The 23,767-nt window shown below is 38.3% G+C and overlaps 1 protein-coding gene and 1 long non-coding RNA gene across 4 annotated transcripts in view; one reads left to right on the top strand and one right to left on the bottom strand.

Annotated features, from left to right (window-relative positions):
- LOC111251433 (neural cell adhesion molecule 2-like) overlaps positions 1-23,767 on the top strand; it is a 139,466-nt gene that overhangs the window by 81,032 nt on the left and 34,667 nt on the right. The window lies entirely within an intron of this gene.
- On the bottom strand, positions 11,070-21,591 carry LOC147755201 (uncharacterized). Of its 2 annotated transcripts, none has more exons than XR_015327897.1 (3): positions 20,770-21,591; positions 15,228-15,311; positions 11,070-13,187 (listed from the first exon to the last, which is right to left on the bottom strand). It is a non-coding gene; the product is annotated as an uncharacterized LOC147755201 (long non-coding RNA). The 2 variants fall into 2 exon arrangements; XR_015327896.1 differs by lacking the exon at positions 20,770-21,591 and adding an exon at positions 17,859-20,719.

Here is a 23,767-nt window from a genome sequence, read left to right as displayed (position 1 = left end):
TTAGAAGGCAGATAGGTTTGTGGAAACTTTTACCTTTAGAGGTACGAGAGCACGACCTCACATTTTTCATTCTAAAAGGAAACGGCCTGAGCTAAGAACTTGCATGACAACTACAGTGACCATGTTAGAAAAGTTCTTACAAAAAGTGCTTGTAACTACGGCCGAAGTACCTTTCAAACCCGACGCTTTATTTACTTTGATACGTTCTTTTACTTTCAATACTTCTTCCCTTGGAACAGGTGGGGTCTTTTCCTCAGGATCCGGGCCCGTAGACTTAGCCTAATAAAAAAAGTTGGATAGATGGAACAAGGATTTTAATGCTTTCATTTTCTCTTCTTTTTGAAGAGAATATTTTCTTCTTTGCTCATTTGCTCTCTTGCGAACTTATAATAGTGACCTCTTAGGTCCTTCCATGTTTCTTGCAAAAAATTTCCAGCAGCTGTCCTTGCTACCTCTGATCTTTATCATCAATGTTTCTTTTTCTTTTCTTTGGTTCGACTTTATTTCGACTCTGAGTGATTTCTTCATACTACCGATAATTTGGTTTCTATTTTTTATTAACATTACGGGGTATTTTTATTCTATAGATTTCTACCAGGATCTGCCGTAGATCTTCCCCGATTTTCGGGGTCCCATGTTCTCGTACCTCCTGTCTCTTTGTTCCCCGGGTATTTTAGAGACGCTCCGTTATCAAAACCACTGCTTATTTGCCTAAAATGAACAGAAAACTCTATCAGACTATGATCGCGCAACAGTTCCTTTTCTTTAAGCACTTTCCAGCTATCAAATCGCGTCATCTGACCCGCCTTGCATATTATGATATCTACAAAGGAGAAATCCTCGTGACCTACAATGGTCGGTACGCCCTCACTTTTGAGCATTATCAGGTTCTGCGTGGCCATCCAATCTAGCAGTTACCGACTCCATGCCTTTCATATCGCGTTAAGGTCTCCGGCAGTGACCACCAAAGCATTTTCTGCTTCAATTATCAGTTTTGCAGTCTAAAAACATGTTCAAATTTTCTATAATCTCCTTCGAACTTGAAACGCAGGAGTAGATGCGAGTCAGTACCCAAAAAGACCCTTCTTCCGGCAACCACCTGTTGCAGTTTTTTCTTTTCGTTTTTTATCCACACTGTGCCATCGAGACCTTATCATTTATCTATTGTTTTCTAAATCAATATTAGTTTCGTCCATAGTGAGTATGTCAACATCTCTCTTTCCAAGCAAGCTACTCAAGCAAATCGTGAGCGATTCCACTTGTTACGATTTAGCTAACACCCTTCCTGTAGGACCTTCTTTTCTGCTGTCCTTATTGGGAAGAGGAACCATGATGTCGTTTATGCTGTTTTCTTTTGTCCTTATTGTGTGTTGATGTCTCGAATCTAATGTCCTCAGCAATCTGCCTTAAGGAAACAGGCACCGTAGCCGACTCATCTTTGTTATTTCTCAATATCAGGATCTTACTAACAGGTCTTACTTACCCACACTACTTACCTACAATCTTCTGCGAGCTCATTCTGCTACCTTTTCTCTATATTTCAGTCTGTCCGCAAAATCTGCAGAATGGTTCGCCCCACCCCAGATGTAATAGAAGAGTTCATCCCTGCAAACATCAGAATATTACTTATATCTTTTCTCCGTGACGACTTCATCATAGCACTTAAAGACCTTGCGCTCTACTTTTTGACATTACAGGAAACACAGCAATGTGACACTGGGTCACCTGGTGAACGCCCCACTCTATGTTTAATTTCGCGCTAGGATTCTGTTTGTCACTGTAGGATCTGTAAACCGGATCGTAGCCGGCCAACGGCCAGTGGTGCCCGTCATTAGTTAATTAACAACGAACAATCTTCGTTTACCGCAGTGTCTTTGATCATCTTAGAGAACGCTTTCACAAAGGTCCCCTGTACAAGATTCCTGACTAGTAGTCGTTTGTAAAAAGTAACGACGACTCATGCCGATGCATCTTCGATTTTCTAAATAACCTTTATAGAAGTTTGAGTTGCTTCCACACATGCTTTTCACATAGGGATTCTAAGGTCATCATTCCGCAGAACCTTAGTCCCTGTGAACTTTGTGTTGCGGTGGGCCCACATCCCGCTGACAGCTTCTTTTAGGTATCTGCAAAGGGTGTGCAAAGCTGTGTCGGATACTCCCTTGGCATTGTCATTTGTGATGGCCAGCTATAAGCGCATCCCGCAAACCGCAATATAAACAATTTTCCTGAGAAACCTGCGATCTCAGGTACTCGAGCTTATACAGCATGGTATCGGGCCCTCAGGTGCAACTCGGCCAGCTGAGCTACTGAGTCACAAGTTTTGCTGAAAAGGTTTCCAACTCCGTTTAGTGAGGCGTCTTGTAGTAAGTGAACCGCGACTGCTGCCCTTTTAGGTAGCCCGATACTCAATTGTTCCCTATATGGTACGGACTATAGCTTCTTCTATGGATCCCGCTGAGTCTTCCTATGGCCCGTTGAACCGGCTGGCCGTATCTGTTCAGACCAGGTTGTTCTCTAATCTGGTGCCCTGATAACCAACACCTGCAGGGTGTTCTTGGTATGTATGTTAAGTTTCAACTGCCTTGTGGCTTTTTCAAACCACTTTGATCTAGCAAGCGGTTAAGCTTCTGGTCCAACCTGCGCTCCTTTATGCCATGGCAGCAGGCCAAGCATGAATGTTCAGATCAGTTTTTTTCGTCAAGTTCCCAGTTTTTTAACGTCACCTTAATAGCTAGTTTGCAGTTCCTGCTCACCTCCCTGAATTAGGACGCCATTTTCTCCACCTTGCCATGTAAGTTCTTGTCTAAACAGTACTTGTCTCTTTTCCTTTTAGATAAGCATCGAGTTTTTCAGCTAATTTAGCCATTTCCGTAACCGACTTTAGGAATCCGAGGGCAACCTTCTTTTTTACGCACGAAATTTTTATTTACATCTTTAAAGGTGGGCGTGTCAGATAATTCTTTGCCTTCCTCTATTTCCTCCTCTATGGAGGCTTCCATATTCGTCTAATGACCGGCAGTGTCTACTTGGAGATCGAGAAACTCAGGCAAACATGTTATAGTTATAACATGTTTGCCTGGGTTTGCCCCAATAACGTTATAAGCAGTAAGGTCGTCCGGCAACGTTCGCCTTATTTCGATTTGCCGATAAACGTTTGCCGCTTTTGAAACTATTTCCCATGTTCTGACAGGCACGTGTTTCCTCTGGTAGACCGCGTGTACAATTTAAAATAGAAGCCGTTTGCTCAAGGGCTTTCAACTGCACTATTATAAGGCAAAAAAAGGTTATCTAATAATGATACTTTGATTTCTCCAGTCTCCCTGCCGTATTGGTCAAAATAGTATAGCAACCTGTAGATCTTGGCGCTTGACTCAGACTGGCTGTCTGCCTGCCACTGCGACAATCACGAAGCAGGAAATTATTAAACTTGCAGAGAAGTACCGAAAACTCTAACTAAGGCATTCAGGTTAAGAGACACTAACAGCTCAAATTCCACTAATTTTGGGGTGCTTAAGTCTACCACAACCGTATTTTTCGAAATCGAAACCGGATCTAGTGGATACATCTAGTTGGATGTATCTCAATGTAATGGACCTCTACGTTGTATTGCTGGCCAGTCCGAATTTCACCAGACGCGTTTTACAAAGACGTGTTTTATGAAGTATATACAGGACTAAGGTCACAGTTGTAATCTTAGTCGTGGCTGGTATTAAGATAATTAATGCGCTAGGCTTTGATGCAAGACTTTAACAGAGACATCTAGATGTCACCATACATTTTCTTATATATTGAAGTTTTCGAGTTTCCCGTGACGAACGGGGTGACCTTGCTAATCAATGAAGTTCATCATCCTAACTAGCCGTTGGTATTCGCACTTTGAGGGCGTCATTGAATAGTTGCGAATTCATTCTAAAGGTCATCTTTGAGACATTTGTTAATACAATCTTGCATCCACAATTGTTCTTGAACTAAATAAATCCAGCAACGAGATTGGTCCATATTGATCGGATGATATGAAAGGTTAGAACTAAAAATTGTTTATAATGTCGTACAAAAATTAATTATATATAATATTATGGTGTTCCTATTAGCTACCCTTTACATATATTCTCATAGTACCTGTAGTTCAAAAGTAGATATGTTCATTTATATATACCTAGATAATCACATGTTATTTTAATGAGCACCGTCGCCTACATACTACAATAATAGTAATATTTAAGTTCACCCAGTATTTGGCTCATTTACAATGGTACGCTCGTTGCATGTTAACACAACCTAAAAACTAAGTTAATAAAGATAAACAACAGATGCAGTGAACCCGTTTAAATAAACTAGCTTTTTGGTCGATTTGTATACAGCAAGTCTTTTCAGTGCAATATAAAAGTACAACAGACCGTTTTCTGAATAGCGCTATCTGCTGAGGTAGATCGATAACTGCTTTATAGTATGATCTTCAAGGTATATAGACTCTGAGGATTTTCTTTTATATCTTAAATTTCATGTATATTTTTCCTTGAGCAAGTAGCAAAAGAGCTAAGTAGAGAACTGTACTGCCATTTTTTGAGAGGCGTTTTGGTTAGTGATAGATTTCCAGGGATTACCTCTAAGATCGGGGATTATTATAGGGTCTGTTTGTAGAACAAAGTATACAAGTTAACTTGAACATCGTTTGATTTCAGGAGGGAGTGTAGTTAGGTACTTGCTCAGTTGATCTTGAGCTTAATACGCATGAGCCTTGGCAAGATGTTCACTAGAGAAAAACCACTGCCACCATTGTTAATATGATACAATCAACAATTCACATTATAACACATGCACGTTTTCGTATAATAAATACTTTCTATGCATACAAAAGACAAGACCCCCTCTTCTCTATACGACTCAAATACCATAATATAGAAATAGCCACACAAAATAATGTGGATGTAGCATGATGTATTGGGATTTATTTACCAATATTTACATTCTATACTGTATAGAGTTGCATCGATACGATATACCTTTACTAATTGAACTGAATCTAACATAAAAGTTCAATCCTATGTATTAACTACCTTTACATTACTTTAATGTTTTCAGAATGTTCTATTCATAGAGATCAATGGCCGAACTTTACTATATTGTGACAATTTCTATGAATAACAGCTGTCATCTTAAAGGTCAAATAGCGTATATTTGCTCTTTATATGGCAGAAGCTTGAAATTAAGTTTTGAAGTTGTTATTGATATAATTAAAAAAAATCACCGTATTAAACGATCCGTTTAACAAAGATGTTTATTAATGAACATGGGAAGTGTAGAGTTTACCTAACTGGATATACTAAATATATTTCAATCAAATTTTATTTATTCACCTTTGCTGATAGTAGCCAAAACTTCATATATACAGGCCAATACAATATTTACAATAAATATAGAACCATTTAAAATACTTAGCGCCGTGCGGATTATACGAGTCTTGTTGAGTTTATAAAACTAATCTGAAAGATTTCCCAAAAATGCGGCATGATATTTATCATGTTTTATGTCGCATTAAAGTCACCTAAAGTATCGTCAGGCTTTTGAAAATCTGGTTTTCTTTGGAGTCTATGGTAAAACTTATGCACGGGAAAGTGAGTGACAACCCGTCTGTTTAGCCGGTTCGTTCCTTTTCCATTCCACTCATTGTTCCTATTACGCCCAAAGTAAAGAAATTTCCATCAGTCTCCGCAACAATGTTTTTGTCGTTCAATAAAAATAAAGCCAAAGGAGTTTTCGCCCATGTAAAATATTACGTAACTATTAGAAAGCACAATATGTAAGAACTATCAGTGAATAAGACTTATAATAAACATCTTGGCTTGTTGTAAAAATATGGATCGTTCTTAAGCCAAAAATGAAACAAATATGTTTTTTTATTATAATATAATGTAATATTATAGTATTTAACCGAACAGCCTTCGCCATTTTTCTAATAACACTATGACCCATCAGTGCAGAACTTCTGTAGTTCCTGAGCAGAAAATTGTAAGAAATGCTTATCGGATCTATCCATTGAAACTAAATAATCATGGTTAAAGGAGTTCTACGTAGATCAAAACAGATGGTGATCTGATGGCGCAAAATCCGGGCTATACAGCGGATGCATTAAAATGTCCCATCTAAGTTCCCTCAGTTTTTTCAGCCTTCTTTTGGTACCGCATATTTAGTTCCCTGGTGATATCATGGCTTCCTACGTGTTGGTTTGGCTTAGCTTTAGCAACAGTTTCACCAAATCTTTCCGTAGCTGGTCGACCACTACGAAAAGTTTCTCCCGGTAATGCATAAACAGGACAATTTTTTTGTAAAACTGACTTCTTTATACAAAGACCTCAGTAACCTCACCCTTGGCCCATATAACCTTACCTTAGCTAAATACATCGGCGTCTTCGATTGATATTTTCTTGAAGATGAATGAATTGTAGTGAGCCGATTTAGATTCTGTAAATTAAGAGTCTTCGATGAATTTAATAGTGTATTTTTTCTCGCGCGCGGCATTGGCTGCTTTCAGCGATGGCGTTATAGTATTTATATAGTAATAGCGTAGTTTACAAACCCTTATTTATCTATATATGCGAATTTAAGCAATTTCGAACGATAAGTTCCGTTAACAACACGAGAGACTGTGTAAAGTTGCCTGCTAGTTTCCATTACAACTTACTCCAGCTTTAAAAAAGTGAAAGAAATCTCGTTATAACCTGATAATAGAAAAGAAACAGAGACGTTCACAGATGGTTTCGTTTTGAATGGACGGCTTATATAGACTTAGATCACCTTAGGTACGGGACGTAAAACTCAAAACAGTAATTAATTCAAGAGTCTGTATAGTATAATTACTTGGAATTTCCGTTGAAAAAGAACGACGACTGTCATTGTTTATGGAGAACAGAATAAAACGACGGTCTACGCTTTAGCTCAGCAACTCCAATTACCGATAAATATGCACTAATCAATTTATAGCATAATGTGTATTTGTAGAATAACAAAAAACAAATCTATCAAAAGACACAATGCCAAATTCGGCATACTTTATTACTACGGTTACAACAAAATTAATTGTAACACAATTTTGCAAGACAAAAACAAATTACACCTGCTGAACATTTCCAGTTTACTAGGCTATCAACATATGAATTAGTCCTGCTTAAAATATTCAAGGCTAGCTTATAGGCAGAATAATCTTGATAAACTAAACTAATAAAACTACGAATAAAAACGCCTATTTGTATTCGCCCCCTCCTTTACCAAGTGCAGCACTAGTAAAATATGCCGCAGTGCTACGAGTCACGATTCTGTAGGAAAATACCTAAATGAGGCCTGAGGAGCTTTATTACAAACCACTTCCCTCTCACGGATAGTTGTAGAGCTGTCTCCTACCTACTCCTTTGCTTCTCGACGTGGTAACAAAGTACACAGGCAGCAGATAATAGCCATATACCTTCGTTATAATACAATCCAATGCAGATGCAACATGGCTGCTGTATACTAACTAGGCCTTAATTAATATATGCACGAAAATTCTATCGGCGGCGCACCACTCACCAAGATCGGTGTGATAAAGAAAACGAAGGCACAGCACTGGAAAAGCAGCCTGATTTGGCAAAGGCTAAACTCATACACCTTTCTGTAACATGTGCTTAGATTTCTGGGTCTGTTATTGATAACTGGATTATTATATGTGTATCGTTCTTTGCACAACGTTGAAATCTCTTGCCATTAATTCCTTCTGCTAACGGTGTGACAAGTTTGCCCATAGGTAAATACGCAGTGTGATAGTATTCACACTGTTAATAATTAACTGCGCAACAACCTGATAAAGTAATTTGCATTATTCGAAAAATTACCAAAAACCTGTTAACTCAAACATTTCAGTACCGAAAATTACTTCTTCAGAGATAATTAACATTCCCAAATGAATTTTTATAATAAGACTAGTGCTTAGTCATTGTCAAATTTAGTCGAGTTTCGTTGTTTTTTAAGATCTTTGTTAGGATAACTTTAACGAAAATGTGTTCAACCAAACAGTTTCATACACGCAAGCACCGAGTCCGTAAGTTCCTTCCAAAAGCATCAAGATTTCTGTTCGGATCATCTCTTTCTCTTAGCGCTATGCAAAAGTTAATGATTAAAAAAAAATGTTTATCCCATTCTAATCTATAAAGGACTAGCTTTACCCATGCTCCATCTAAAGATCACCTACGTACATAACACGGATGTATCAATAGTCGGCCGCTGGGTAAACCTGTACCAGCATTGCCGGACAGATCTCCGAAGTACTGCCACGCGAAATCTGGTAGAAAAGTTGCCTGCCAAACAATTTAGTGTGCTCGTGTCTGAGAGACGCTCAAGCAACACTGCTACGCACCCGCTCGGTACCGATTTTTTCATTGACACTTATGTAGATTTTAGCCGATGATAGCTAGCAGATAACCCTCATGAAGATGCATAGCTTTACTACGAAGTATACTTACCCAGTACTTACCGTTGTCGTGATAAAGAAAAACATATTGAACAAAAAAGCTGGAGTAAAATTTAAAATATGCATCTCTGCATCTAAGCATTTACAAAACTTATTGGATTATCCTTATACATTATCAATGTCACCTTTGCCTTAGAAAACAAAACAGGGAGGTCAGTCAGCTTGAGCTGAAGGGTTTTCCAAGTAGATCTTATCTTACAATGTAACCCAAGATCTCACTGTTGCGCACGGCACCTGATACCACTGAGGTCCCTCATTGATTCGTTTGTATTCTGTTCAGCGCAGAAGCTATAAACTGGAATAACTCTATTTGCAGTGAGGTAACCTTAAGACGGCCAAAAGACGACTTTTGGACCCTGAGCGCAATGGCCAGTTTAATCTACCATTTCGCTTTTGGTGAACGGTGCTCCTTTGTGTTAAGCATGGCGTTTCGACATAGTATGTGCATCTTTCTCAAACTGCATTGTAAGTAGAGGAGCATAATGAAAAACAAATACAATTTATTAATCAATAACATGTGTGCATTGCTATTTCTTGAAGTTCACGACCAGGCCTCTAGAAGTAGGAGCGCCTCCTTTTGTATCACCAAGTTTGTATTCAGACGAACCGAGATGAAGAATTTACTTAAAATTTACCTAATATCTGTATGATGAAATGAAAAAAAACTTATTAAGATCTTACGACATTCTCCTATCTATGATAAAATAAGTGCGCATTCTTATAGGTGCCGTCTACTTGCTCGTCTAGCAGTATAACCGTGTATTTTTATAGTTTTTCCTGAAGATATTCCGTACTTCACCGGAAGGAATTTCTTATTCTGCCCTTTTATCATAATGAAAATTGAATATTTCATTGCATGCCAGACTTACCAATGTTAATAGCCTTGCCTTCTCATACATCAACGTGTAACTCTCAAAATACACAAGTGGAGTATATCTATACGATGCACAAGTAATTAGCTGGCTTTTTATGTCCGCCTCGTTTTGCTTGCGAAAAATGTTATTCCTCAAAACGTATGTTTTTATCTGATGATTATCATAGTTGCCGGTATTGCAGTCGGCGTTGAGGCAGTTTATGAAAAGCACTTCATACGTCCATCAAAGCGGCAGCCATTACCATGTACAGGTTGCAAAAATACCCAGAGCTCTTTTCTCCTACAAGAGTAATGCACATATATGTAATAGTATCTACCAAACTGCCAAGTCGATGCTAATAAAGCGAATACAAAAAATAAATTGATAGATGCTGACGTTGGAAGTTACCGGTAATAGATTTGGCAAATTCAAACATTTTGTTCAGAGATGGCATTTATTTATAAATTTGTATGAAGTTATCCAGTGCTAGCCAAAAATGTAAATGATGCTATCATATATGCTGTTTCCTTACGACATTTCCTTTTACCTATAAATTATTTTTTTTTTCTAAAATATTTTACAATTTGGATTTCAGAAGTGACTATGTTTTTTCTTTAAAAAAATATTTTAATTACCAAATTTTTAAGAACCTTATCACTTAGTGGCGTACTCTGCGCATATATTTCTTAGACCACGAACGGACTTCCTGTTTAAAAAAAACTGTTTATTTTCCTTCGTGGCATGGAGTTTTACTATATTGTCTAACGAACATTCGTCTATGAATTAAGTAGTTTACTCATATGTTTAGTATTGTAAGTAGAACATTTTAAAGTGCTTAAAGTCATTCGAACGCCTCCTTTCTATAGTTGAAGGCTCATCATTATTACCACCACTATTCTAGTAGGACGATATGTTAAGAAAACGCTGACCTTGGCATGATTTGGAGGAAATGTTGCACGGCAGCGTGCATTCGTGTTTGCTATAATGGTAAGTAACGCGATATCACTGTTGAGAGGGACAGCCCGAAATCAAAGAAAGAACAGCCTAGGTTGATAGTGAAAAAAATCATTAGAGTAAGAAAAGATCAAAACAAAAAAGGGCAACAGTTGTATACGGTTAGATAAGAGAATTTCGTATAGAGGGAAAGGACTCCGCTGAATTCGTGTTGCCCATACTTGAGTAGCCTTAATTATTTTACTTAGCCACCGTGCACCTGCTTCAAATAGGTTTTGAGCAAACAATGCAATCCATCCAAATGTATTTTCCTTAATCATTAAAGAGAGAATGCAAATAAAAGACATGCGAAGTGTGGTCAAACCAGGTCAAACAGAGTTTTTTTTTCTATTGGCTGTGGTCCAGTTGTAAATATCCATCCCAGTCTTCTTGATTTAGAGCCCAACCAAAATTCTCTAAATGTTATTTGGAAATTCGTCTTAATGAATGTAAAGGGTGTTGTTAATTTCATCCGTTTTGCTGAAGGCAGTCCCGGTGGTGCTTACCTGCTAATTTTAGGAACATGTGCTTGTATAAATTCGAATCTAGGCATAAATATATTTCATTTCGTGCTGGGAGCCAATCGTCTGATGGGATGCTCAACCGCGGTATTTGACGTAAAACTAGAAATACTTGGCTTTCCTGGAAGCGGGATCGTTACTGACTAAGTTGCCGTACTCATGAATAGAATATTAAAAAAAAACAACATTATTAGAATATTTGTTGAGTTTCGTGCAAATTATGTGGATAATTTTTTATGACCTTTCAACCTTGATACTCATGCTGAAACAGCCTTTCTTGCTTTTCCTGAGTACATTATCATAATCACGGCACCCGATGAACGAGAACGAAGTTTTTAGAGGAAGACAGACGCTGGATATTTCGAGGCCTTTCACCATCACTGGCTCCGTGTCCATCTTTTTGGTCTAGACCAACTAGATCTTCTCACGCATTAGTCTCTGCTATCAGACTAACTCTCCCATTTCTTCGTGCTAAAGAAGTCCGGCTCCTTGTATCGCTTCAAGGGCTCGGGGTCTACTGGCCGCTTTATTCGTTTTTTCGTCATCCTTGCGGCCGTTGTGGAGGTCCATTTTCAATTAATACACGTCGACGCCAATGGACTTCTGCTGGCTATTTGTTTGCCCCTTTAACTGTTCAAGGAAGTTCTGTGTGCGGCGATGTGCTGGCCATGCATTGTTCTTCTACCTCTGATGACCTCCCAGCAGCACCATCACCACCAGCTTTTTAAGAAACCTTTATTCGGTTTATCATGACCACGCTTTCTTCTCTTGTTTGTAGAAAGTCGAAGTGTCACCCTTTTTTCGTGTCTTTCCAACTATCTTTCTTAATATTCGTTCGTTCACTCCATTTTCCTCGTTGCGTTTTCTATGTACCCGTTGGCCATCATCAGAAGTGCTGGCACCTGGCCATTTCCATCACCGCCAGTTGGTCGGCCACCAACCAGACTGTCAACCCAATCAACCAGGCTGCCAGCCATTCTGTGATGGTCGGGACGATGGCGCCTGCAGCGTGTGCTTTTTCATTCCGTGACATAGCAATTAGTGTAATTGGTGCGCAAAATCTAATCAACGTATGATAACGATGATTATAATTCTGCTAGTAGGGCCGCGAACTCCCGTAGTGGCGTTGGCGCAGTCATGACAATGGCGGCAGCAGCAGTCGTCGTTGTTAATGTTGCTCTAGTGTATTCCCTGCTTTTATCAAAGCACAGTCCTGGGTGTGTGTTGCTCGCTCTCTTTCTCCTTCGCTCGGAAAAGCCGAACCGAAGAAGACAGGCTGGACTTAAACTTGACGTTAGCTAGGTAGAACGAGTAGCTGCAAACAGCAGGCTGGGCTAACTGGGCTTGTTTCTGTAGACGCGAGTAGTGTTCTCGCATCTTGGTTGCACACAGGAGCACAGAACTAAGTAACTTCAACGGAGGCATGGGCAGCTAGTATTCAAACAATCATACTTGGTTTTCTTAGTGGTTTTAAATGAATTTATCGTACGTCTTTCACACACTCAAAGGCTTCCTAAATTAACACTTAATGCTCGCTCAACGCTTTGTAAACCTCAACAACAATAACGAGCATTCAGCTAATGCGTGATAACATAATTGAGATGCAAAATGTGTACAAATGTAAAACATCTGTCGTTTTCTTTACCCCAACACTCGAAAATATCATTTATTATGCACTTGGTAGTAGTTAAGCCACAGGAAAACCTACTTTGACCGATGTATAGGTATGTATAAACAGACATAGGCGAGAACATAATCTGAAATAGAAAACGCATGCTAAATATAATCACTTACTCCACCACTTTTAAGAAGTAATTTCAGAGAAATTTCTTCCACCGGAAAAAAAAAACAATTTTGTACCTTAACATCGAGCAACGTATACATATCTTTTATATACAACACCTTTCTACGTTTATAAGTCGGCCAAAATTTTGTTTGTTTCACCTTTGGGATCGTTAGCTGTCTTTTGTGGTAATTGAAATTTTACGACATTTACGCTTGATTTTCTGTTGGAATTTAGAGGGGTTTAATAGAGCAAGTTTAAAGCTTGTTTGGACCTTGACAGAAGTTCAATTACTGTTATTACTCATTAGGATGGACTTGTGAGCAACAATCTTTTCCATAGCAATGTGTAACTATTCTGTAAAGATCACATGTGGATAGAATCAGCGACTTTGCCTTTTCTTGTGTTTTATCAATTCATCCCGTAAGAGGTCGAGCTGTTAATGAAATCATAAACGGTGTGACCTTTGCCCAAAGCAACATCACCAGATGCGATATCAACACACAATGTGCTTAATTGCCGAAATGTTTTTCCTGCAATAGTAAGGGACACATACAGAAAGCTGTTTCAGGGTACTGAATACAAAGTTACTGTTGACTTAATTACAAATAACGGAATCCTGTGTAGAGCGTGTTTTACTTCAAGTTAATCTTTTGTACTGTCATGTACTCTTATCGCGGTTGACGGTGCTTAAAGAAAAAAGATTTCAGTAGAAGTTTAGGGAGTTCAGAAAGCTTCGAGCATTTTTTCTATTGGTGTCCGCTTGCTGTAGTAAAATAAATCTATATAAAACAATGATACTCAATATACAATATATTATGCAAAACTAAGTGGTTTTGCTGGGTTTAAGAATATGTGAAGCAATAATGTGGGAATGCATGATGTTTTACACAAGGTTCATCAAAAGATGTACACACACTTCGAATATTTCACTTGCTTATGAGGTACAAATAATGAGAAAAACAAAGCTATGGTTCAGTCTGGAAAGCAAGTATACTATTTGTTCAAATGCCGATTCAGCCAAATATTGAAACTACTAGCGTTTAGTATCCATTTCTCAGTACGAATTTTGTCATACTTTGCAACAAAGAGTCCAATGGCTTTTCTGTGCATACCGTCTAAATGAACAGAGTGTGTCTGGATTACGTAGTTTACGATAACACACGTCATTCTACCTATTTACTTTGCCCCGCAAGAAAAAATCGAGGGCGCTTTGCCTGCCTTTCTAGACCAGGCACAGAATTTGCCTCGTCTTTCCGCTTTTTGAAGCTCAAACGAACCTCTGTCATAATTAAGTAATTTCCGTTTCACTAAAACGCTTACGCGGCTAAACGGGTAAAATAGGACACCTAGTTTGATCAAAAAGTAGACTTATTTTTCGAATTAGTTTTTCTTTCCCTTTTTTAAAGAAAAGCCCTAAAGAAAGCTTTTATGACAGTTCAAAATGTGTTTACATTATTTGACGCAATATTGTACCGAAAAGTGTTGACGAAGTATTAGATTGCTTGTAATTTAGTAGGGTAATTGTAGTGTACAACATGCGTGTCCAGTATAGTTGATGTAGTCTGCAGCATTTTATTCAACCGGAAATTCATCGCAGTGTCTTATCTCTATCGATCGTAATCAAAAAATAAGGGCAAGCAAGAACAAATGTCTGTCAAACTTCATCAGAATCAGTTATTTCGTTAATTGTAATGATAGAGCTCCGAGAAACTCTTACTTAAAAACTAAAATCTAGTACGGTGCACTACGAAAAATATCTTGCGTAGAAAGCGTCATACGGGTATCCCATGGCAAGAGGCCTGAAAATTCAACGGAAATTATGAGACTGAGAAAATGCATGCAGGGTAGGAATATTAAGACTAAAGAATAAAATGAGAGATGCGAAAAAGTTAAGGAAGGAGATAGAAGGTATAGAAATAAAAACTATAGCCCTATGAAGTGAATTGATGTTAAACTTCACTAGACAGCAACTTGCATATACACAATTCTACGATAAGGCAGACCGAGCAAAAAAAATTAATGACAATAATTATCAGTAAGGAGTAAAATCAGCTATCGCTGCCACCCTGAATTTTAGGCATAGTCGTGACTGTCTATAGGTTAAGGCAACATCCAAATACATATCATTGCAAGACTGGCGTCAACGTGTTATTCTCAAGGAGCGCTAATGATGATGAGGCGGTCAGCATCGACTGTAAAGATCATTGGACTACAAGATGGCGCAAGTAAGAAGATATCAGCTAGGGCATACCGATGCCAAGAAGTTATTAAAAGCAGACGTAGCATATAAAATGGAAGCAAAAAAGGTGAAGTCAAGCCGATTATTAGTCAAACGTGGAAGAAATCTGTTAAAAAAATCGAGTAAGCAATAACGTTCTTCCACTGACGGTGGAATTTATCAAAGCTAAAAAGCATACGGGACATATAGAACTGAAGAAAGGAGGAGGGAGCAGATAAGAAAAAAGGAGGGCTTTTGACCTACGTGTAGGAAGGTCGGGTGCCAGAGCCATCAAACTACAAGCTTACAATAAACACAAGGGACGAAAACGGATTGAAATTTATGAACTCACCAGGGTTGTCAGTCTAAGAAGTGACATAAGAAACTTGTCTGTTCTATGTTACACATCAGAGTTCCTTCTTATATGCAATGATATCTGTAATGAGTTAAATCCAATCAAATATTAGTATATCTAAGTAAGTATTGATGTAATGAGAAAAGGACGTCTGATGACAGTGGAGACATCGAAAATAATACATCAATAAATTAGTGGATATAGCTAGACAACATCTGCGTTTAATCGAAGCTAAAAAAATATGCCAGTCCGTTTTGCTAAGCACTCGCAGTCTACGAAAATAGTCTTTCTATGTGCGCTTAAGAAGAGAAACTGGAAAGCAGATGCAATCATTTTAGGAGAAACTTAAATACTTGGGCACGAACAGGGAAGGCATAGCATAAATTGATGCAAAGACTGTTTTTTTATGCTGAAGTATTAACTAATATGGAGGCTTGACTTTCTATATGAAAGGCATAATTGCAACAATATGAAGGCTTTCAAAATAACTATCACTTAGATAATGCATAGCTATTTCTCTCTCAGCAGAGGGCTTTTGATGAATTTTTAAAAGTAGACCATCCGAAGTCCTAAGGACGCGCTTAGCGCCTCTATCTAATAGTATGTGGTCCACAAATGCTGGCATTGAATTTCTCATGCTCACACTAACGCGGATGGATACATAAATGTGCTAGCTGAAAATGGATTTGAGTAAAAAGGCAAAATCTGCCATCATATTTCAACAGCGTAAGTTACAATTAAAGCGATGTAGAAATCTCTAACGATTATCTTTGAGAAGTTTGAAAGAGTTTGATAGAACGATAGAAGAAAATCATGCATGAATATCATTAAAACAGATTTTACTGTTCCGAACGTAGAAATAGTAAAAAAAATTATCAAGAATTTAAAGACGAAAAACACGTTTGGCCAGGATGACCAGGCCTCAATCACATTAATAATGCATTTGTGTTTACAGCAGTCATTGGTAAAACTCGCTTTTATTATGGAAAGCTTTTTGAAACGCACTACAAACGGCCAAAATAATGTGATATACAAGGCAACAATCCTGAGAACTCTTTTTTTTTCTTAAGCCTCTTTTTTCTTAAGTTTTCTTAAGCCTAAAATGTTATATAAGACTTACTTCTGTGCTAAGGACAAGAATTAAGGCTAAGAGATAAAGCAAACCTTGTAAACAAAAAGAGGGGGCTTAAGAACATTAGATATACGCTTACAGCTACAAGCAAAAAACATGATAATTGTATAGAAGTCAGTTATAAACATTGCGAACTAGATAATAATAATAATTGGCGCTAATAATTTTTTCTTTCTTCTGCTAACATTTTTCACCACTCAACTGACGACTAGTTTGCACAGGTTGAAAAATTACTGGAATTAATGACATAGGGACGTAGCAAGCAGTTCTTGGTTGAACTGGCGTGTACGGATTGAACGTGTGATGGAGGATCATGATCTGAGTTTTATTTGATGAGCGCAGAAAAAGCAATTGAAAAAAGAAACGGTAAACCATAAGCAGAGATATACGTTTGATACAGATAGTTGTTACTGCGTAACTACAGTTGTGAGTTTTGAACAAATATCGGAGATGCTCCCGACCTTTTCTCCGAACACAATAGCCACCGTAATAGGTGTTTTTATCGCTGCTGTCTCCAGTGATATCCTCAATGAGAATAGTGAAATCTTTAATTCGATAATAATGATTTGGTTCATCATTATTATGGCCCAGCGTCTTCGACATTCGGCTTAGTGTAGCAAACTGTCGTACGAAAGTTCGAATGGTGTTTTTTTTTATTTGAACCAGCCCAGGGGCATGCCAGATAACCATCGAGAGTTGTTAGGTGCTTTGTAGTCATTTTTTAAGCTTTCATATATAATACATGCTTTTCCGATATGTCACAAACTAGAACAAACAACATGGTAAAGCGATTTGCCGTCTAGCGAGATGCTGTCGTTAATTTAATACTATACACTTACTTTCTCCGGGGCAAGGCGTATGATGATAATGCAACCTCAAATTTAACCAACATGGCATCAATGTGAGGATGTTTCATTAGAATTAGATACTCTAATGACCAACATATATGAGAAGCCTATAAATCTGATCTTGATAATTAGACCCTGAGGAAACCGCTTGAGATGCCAAACCAAAAGAGTAAAATTGAATGATGGCTCAACATGTTCATTTCAAGGTTCGCATTTTTTCCTTGCTGGCTTTTCAGAATAAATGAAGTGAGTGGAAGTGCCATATTATTTATAATTGTGACAATTGAGGCCCTCACTTATAACACTATAGAGTGTGAATATACAATGACAAGCAAGGTCGGGATCTGTCTGCCCGTTTCTAAGAATAATAGAGGTGTGATCTGAAAAAGGCCTTTTTTTGGTAGGGTAACTGCAAAAAGAGGTACGAGCTTTCCTATACAATATAGAGAACCGTGAATGTGCATGGGAACACTACAAGTACATCCCTGTTTCTCTTCATCTCAAAAAAGAGAGATAAAGGGTCTAGAACTAGATCGGTGCCTTAGCCAGATGCTTGTCTTTTCGGCGGCCGACGAATCGGGTCCCTCATGGGTATCCTGCTAAGTTACTAGCTAAGAGGCAAGTTCCTTTTGATAATTCCATTCTTACCTCAAAGGTGGCTCCCCTGAGACCGTTCCGTCGGTTCTTTAAGAAGTTCTTAACATGTCAAAGTAGGCCAGTGAAGCTTCGATTTCCTCGCATCATTTACTTATACGCCCACGTTAACCACCCCGTCCACGCTCTTTCTCGCAACAGGCACACACATATAAATTTGTAACAGAAAATCTGCTCAGTCTATTTGAGAGTCACCAGATATGCCAAATTTAAAAAGTGAAAAAGAAAGGGAAACTCAAAATAGGGGAAACGCCAGTGATAGTGTTAGTCTATTACCGTCAATGTCGTTCTAAGGCGCGATGTAAGCGCTTTTTAAAGTTTTCTTGTTTGGTCCCTTAACTCTTGGCACAATGCCAATAGAGTCCTCAGGAAAGGGTAAGAAGATTGGCTTCTTCGATCTTGCTCTCACTTCTATTCCGACAGCACATCAACCCACGTTGCCCCCCATCAAGTTGCCAACTCGCTGCGACAGTCACCGCCTTATTGTTGTTTGAAGGTTTGCCTTTCCTCCTCTACGTGTCCTTAATGACTTTTTATGGCTGGAGTTCTGGTACTACTAATTGCCTCGGTGTCTTCTACACATAAAAGCAACTCAAGGATTTGCTTGTTGTTCTTTTTGCAAAGTTAGTAGGAAAGAGAGTTCACCGTTGTCAGGTACCTTGTCCGATCAGTAGGTGAAGCTTAGCGGCTTTTTTAATAATTCCGGTTATTATCATCTTACTGTGTAGTTACATTTAAACTCTCTGTCCATGATACATTCGGAATGATCCTTATTGCACTACAGGCTTTTGTGCGGGGGCCATGGTATTGTATATTTTAGGTCTGTGCAAAAAATGCCGGTACTTGTATAGCTAGCGGGTTAACTGGAGAAAACATTGAATGCGGCATTGGTCTCCTTTTTTTTTTACCTCAAAGCAATGCATCAAGTCAAATCTGCTAGATTAAATTTGATCGATTTCGTTCGAGAATTTATTGGAGCTTGGGTTGGAATACATGTGCTTTTACGATGACCACTAGACCGAATGTTGACTCATGGCACTTCTAGTTGAATCGATACTTAGGAGGTTTATGATCACTAGTATCATAAGCACTCCCTTGTACCTAAAGCTAAAATGTGTGACCGTAAGGGGCTGTAAATAATATGTATGCAAATTACAGCATTATATATGTATAAAAATACTGTTCTTAATAATCATATATATCAAGCTTACGAAATATTTTGTGTACCGAGAAATTAGTCTGAGGAATAGCATGCAAGCATTTTCCTTTCTTTTTTATTGGCCCATTTTCTATAGAAGTTGTTACTACGCCCTATGTGTGTTATAGGTTTTCATCATCCAACGATATAAAGGCTTTTAGGCGAAATAAAAATTAAGCGTTTTATTTTAAAAACGAGATTTTCTAAAAACTACTTGCACTAAAAACCATTTCATATTATGCAACATTTAAATTTCACATTAGATCCTCTAGCGGAGGGATGGGGGTAAAATTGTTGATCGGCCTTGAATTGCAAATCACCTTAGACCTGTGATTTCTATCCCGTATTTAACTCTTGAGTTTAAAGATTACGTAGTGTTAAATTCTCCTTTCAAGTTTTAGTAAATTCATCTTTCTTAGTCATCATTGCTATATGCTCTGCGCCTAACCTCCCAAAGGAAGATAGAATTAAAGAGTTGAATCTCAGCGATCACTCTTTAAAGTAACAACGAATACACTGTAAAATTCAACTAGCAAAATGTAACGTAGAGAGAAACTGATGTTTTTTTCTAGGCGGGAGGCTGAATAGACAACAGGCTGCCTTTTTCGTCTAGGAAGAATGTACGTGGACAGATAGATACGCATCCCAACATTTTTGTCAGTGCATCACTCCCTTCAAAGTTATCTACTTCGTATGCTCGCAGATGTATAACACAGCCTGCCAGCATAACAGTCATCTAACTTTTTATAATGAATGCATCTAGGCGGGCACATTTGACAAAAATGGTAAATGTTTTTCGGCTGCTGTTACTAAAACAAAAGTGTATTTCTGTAAATTCTTCGAAGTGCATTAACCACTACTAGACGGAGATGACGAGTACATGGTGAACAATGTATTAAGCTTATCTTCGAACTTTGTGGTATTGAGACAGTTGACGCCGACAACTAACACACTCACGTTCTATATACGATAGCAATACCAAATGAATGCGCATTTTTTTCACATCTAAGACTTTTTCATAGTTAGTTATACCCAAAATCCAGCAAGTGAAAAAAAGAGACTAAATTACTACATCGAATAGCTAAAGACGTTATAGCATCTAGAACAAAGTACTTCCGGAAGGACTTCCGATTTCACCTTTAGGTCCGCTTTCTGCGTATCTCAGTCAGCATGACATATATGAAATGGAAACAGTAACAATATGACAGCTTGCTTACAAGCCAATAATGGTGCTGAATAAATAAAATAACGAAAAAGAATATTGTTCAGTCAACAGTATTAACAACTCGGGCACCCACAAGTGACTATCAGTCGATTAGACGTAGCTATGCGTCCACCTTGTTTCATATACAAGCTGGCTAGGTGGAATTATTAGATACGGGAAACTGTACATTAAAGAAAACCTGTCTTGTTAGAAGCATGCCTTCTACAAAGAAATGGTTTGCCCTACGTATAGTTTTATTTTAGATATATCTTTACCTGCCTTCTCATACTTAATGAAGCTGCTTCATATTCGTACGTCACAAATGGTAAAAAAAAATTTCACCACCATCCACACTAATGTTGAATACAAAATTTACTATCCGTCCTTCTGAATAAAGGCAAAAATACTAAGGGCAACAGCACTTTTAATAACGACTACCACAGTGATCCTTATCATTACTTAGCGTACCTATCACGCATGTATATATACCTTCATTTATATACCTTTGGCTAAAGATGTTATCAATACAAGTCGCTGGACTACATGGTAGTGATAACCGCAATGGCATAATAACAAGAAATCATTGGGACCTTTCTCCCAATAACGATTCGCACTTTCCAATAAAATGGGGACATACGTGCCCACACACACAAACATGTCCCCGCACATATTACTCACTATATACTCCAACACACGTAGAAAACAAAAGCTCTATGTTGGCCACTCCACAGCAGTCATAGCAGCCTGACTGACTGAAATGATTCCATTTAACTTAGAGCACGAGGTTACAATGTTTGCAACCGTCTTTATGCAATCAACTTATTTTTACGAAAATTGCGCCGGGGATCCAGAGCCTGCACACAGCTTTAGTCTAAACAAAGGAAGAAATCTGAAGGCGCCGGTAAGAGAGAGTGCTTTCTGCCGTTTCACTAACGTTGCCGCCATTGCCGTGCACCAGAAAGAAGCGGAAAAGGTAGTGTGTCAAGGAACCACGGAGAAGCGCTGAACTCCATAGAAAGAAGGCAGCACACAAATAGCAAGTAATAAAGAGCTGTTTAATGAGAAGACGAAAGATAGAATTAGCAGATCGTATGGCACGAGCAGAAAGCTTAGAGCATAAGAAAAATCGAATCACATAACCACAGAGACATACACACGCATACGCAAATTTAGGGTGGTACTCGTAAAAGGCACTGAGCTCAAACTCCTGGTGCTCGCTTCTTTCCTTCAGTCCTTCGTTTCACTTTCAGCTAGACGTCTTTTATGCTACGCACAACGTTTCTCTCAGTTTCGTTTGACTCACAAGAAGAGCGAAGTAGCGGCAATACCATAGACCACTCCTTTTTTCTCTACTGCTACTCTTTAGTGCCGCTACCGTCGTTATCGTTAACTTACATTTGTTGGCGTGCTTTAGCGGTTGACCGGGCTCTCCGCGCCCCAGATCGGTTGTTTAGTTTTAGAGTTCACTGTGCCTGAATGCTATGAATCCCTTGAAAAACAAAGCATTCACATTTTATTTTGTGCGTTACAAGCCTGAATTCCCATATCGGACGGATTCAAATATTAATAAGAGTCACGTGAATATCACTTGCGAAACATATCCTTGTTGAATTTTCTTTTATCTGGAGAGGTCTGCGTACTTAAACGACACACAGTAACGCATAACCTTTCACTCTTATTGGCTTCACATTTTCAGTCTTGTAATTTGTACAGAACAGACAATAATGATCATAAACGATCAACAGAGATCCGTCGTTTATAATGTAATAAGATACGCATGTGTGGTATTTTTTTTGCAATATAAACATAATGGTGACATAATGGCACTATCATGGCTTGTGAGCTCAATGAATGAAAGCTGATTAATATGCGCTCCCATTTATTAGTTACACGCAAGGATCTACGACCCGCCAGCTTCACAGAGCTTAGTCTTTGGCGTTATCATGTCTTCTATGTCACCTATACAAATCAGCATTGTTTAGGCAAATCAGCGCTTCCCCATTTGACGGTATTGGTAAACCTCCCTAATGTGCAAGATCAATTAAAACTGCTTAAACTTGAATCTTTGAAATAGAAAAATTGGAAATACGGTTTTATTGTGAAAGCGATTCAACCCATAATTATAGCATTTCGGCGTAACTGTATAGAATATACGCTGTTAGGTAAATGTCGCATTATCAATACATTGGTTGAAATCAATAGAAACTACTATGATTGTTTTAGGTCGGACGAAAACCGAGTTTGCTACCGAATGGGCAGTAGTAGCCTATACGACACTGAAGTGACTGTTCCATCTTGTTCAACATGCATTTTGGCTACGCCTTTTTCGAAAGGAGATATTTCATGAATTAGTAACGAAGTGCGCTGAACGAGTTTCTATTGAGTGCAATTTTCGAACATCATTCGCAAGTAACTCTTGTTTGTAAAAATAATAAACCTCAAAGGGATGCTGCTATGACTGCGTCTTAATGCGAGATAGGAAGCTTCAGAGCAATTAAGACTGACTAAGATGATTTAATATTCGGAACATAATTTTAGTGGTAAATGGAAATGTTCTAAAATAAATTTTGGAAAATTAACGTGTACGACTGTAGGAAGACATGAAATGCGATTTAGGCTGTGTTTGCTAAACATATACCTACGAACTTTGAGGTATCACGATGTTCTGTATTCATGGAATCCGAGTGGGTACAGAAATTAATGAGTCATGCATAAATATAACGGTCCGATCACCTTAGGTTAGACTTAGGTTCTTCATAGGTATTTTTCAAAACGACGGTCTTATATTAAGGTTTTCGATGCTTCGCTAAGACTTAAATGTCTTTTTCTATTTTTAAAGAAAAATCTCATCGTTCCCTCGGCTTCCTTAGTAAACCTTAGTGACAATAAAACACTTTATGCTAGTTAGCAACACTGACTGATTATCCTGCTGTTCAGACTTTTGCAGTCCACCGATGGTTTCATCAAATTTAGTCGCAGCATAATAGACACTGATTGGTATCAAGGCGACGCACCATTGGGTCACGTTTTTCTACTTTCTGATCGCCTGCCTTAACAGCACGTAACACCTTAAACTTTCAAGCGCTTAAACGGAATTCATGCCGCATGTATAACTCAAAATACCATACTTTAAGAGGTTTTGTAGCCCGTAAGGATCATATTCCTAAACTGGAATCTTTTAACTGGAAAGTGAAGAACATTACACTAGGTAATGGACTGAATCGATCACGGTTTAAGGAGAACATCTCAAACCATCACGGTCAGTACGTTGTTTTTTTAAAAATGACTATTACTAATAAAAGAACAGTTCAAATATGTAAATCGATAGTGTAATTTAATGAAAAATGTTTGTGAAGTTATAAGAGTTTGCGGTGTCCGGGCACAGGTTAAACTTTATGCAACCTGTACCAATTTTGCATAAAGCCCCGCTTAAGGATAAGATGATAGAGATCAATCGGGAGAAGAATTAATAAAATAAGGCGCGTCCTATATGATACACGA

The sequence above is a fragment of the Varroa destructor genome, unplaced genomic scaffold (genome assembly GCF_002443255.2).
Source record: "Varroa destructor unplaced genomic scaffold, Vdes_3.0 BEIS01000005.1, whole genome shotgun sequence".
Lineage (NCBI taxonomy): Eukaryota > Metazoa > Arthropoda > Arachnida > Mesostigmata > Varroidae > Varroa > Varroa destructor.
The sequence above is the reverse complement of the archived record's forward strand: the minus strand, read 5'-3'. Positions and strand labels throughout refer to the sequence as shown.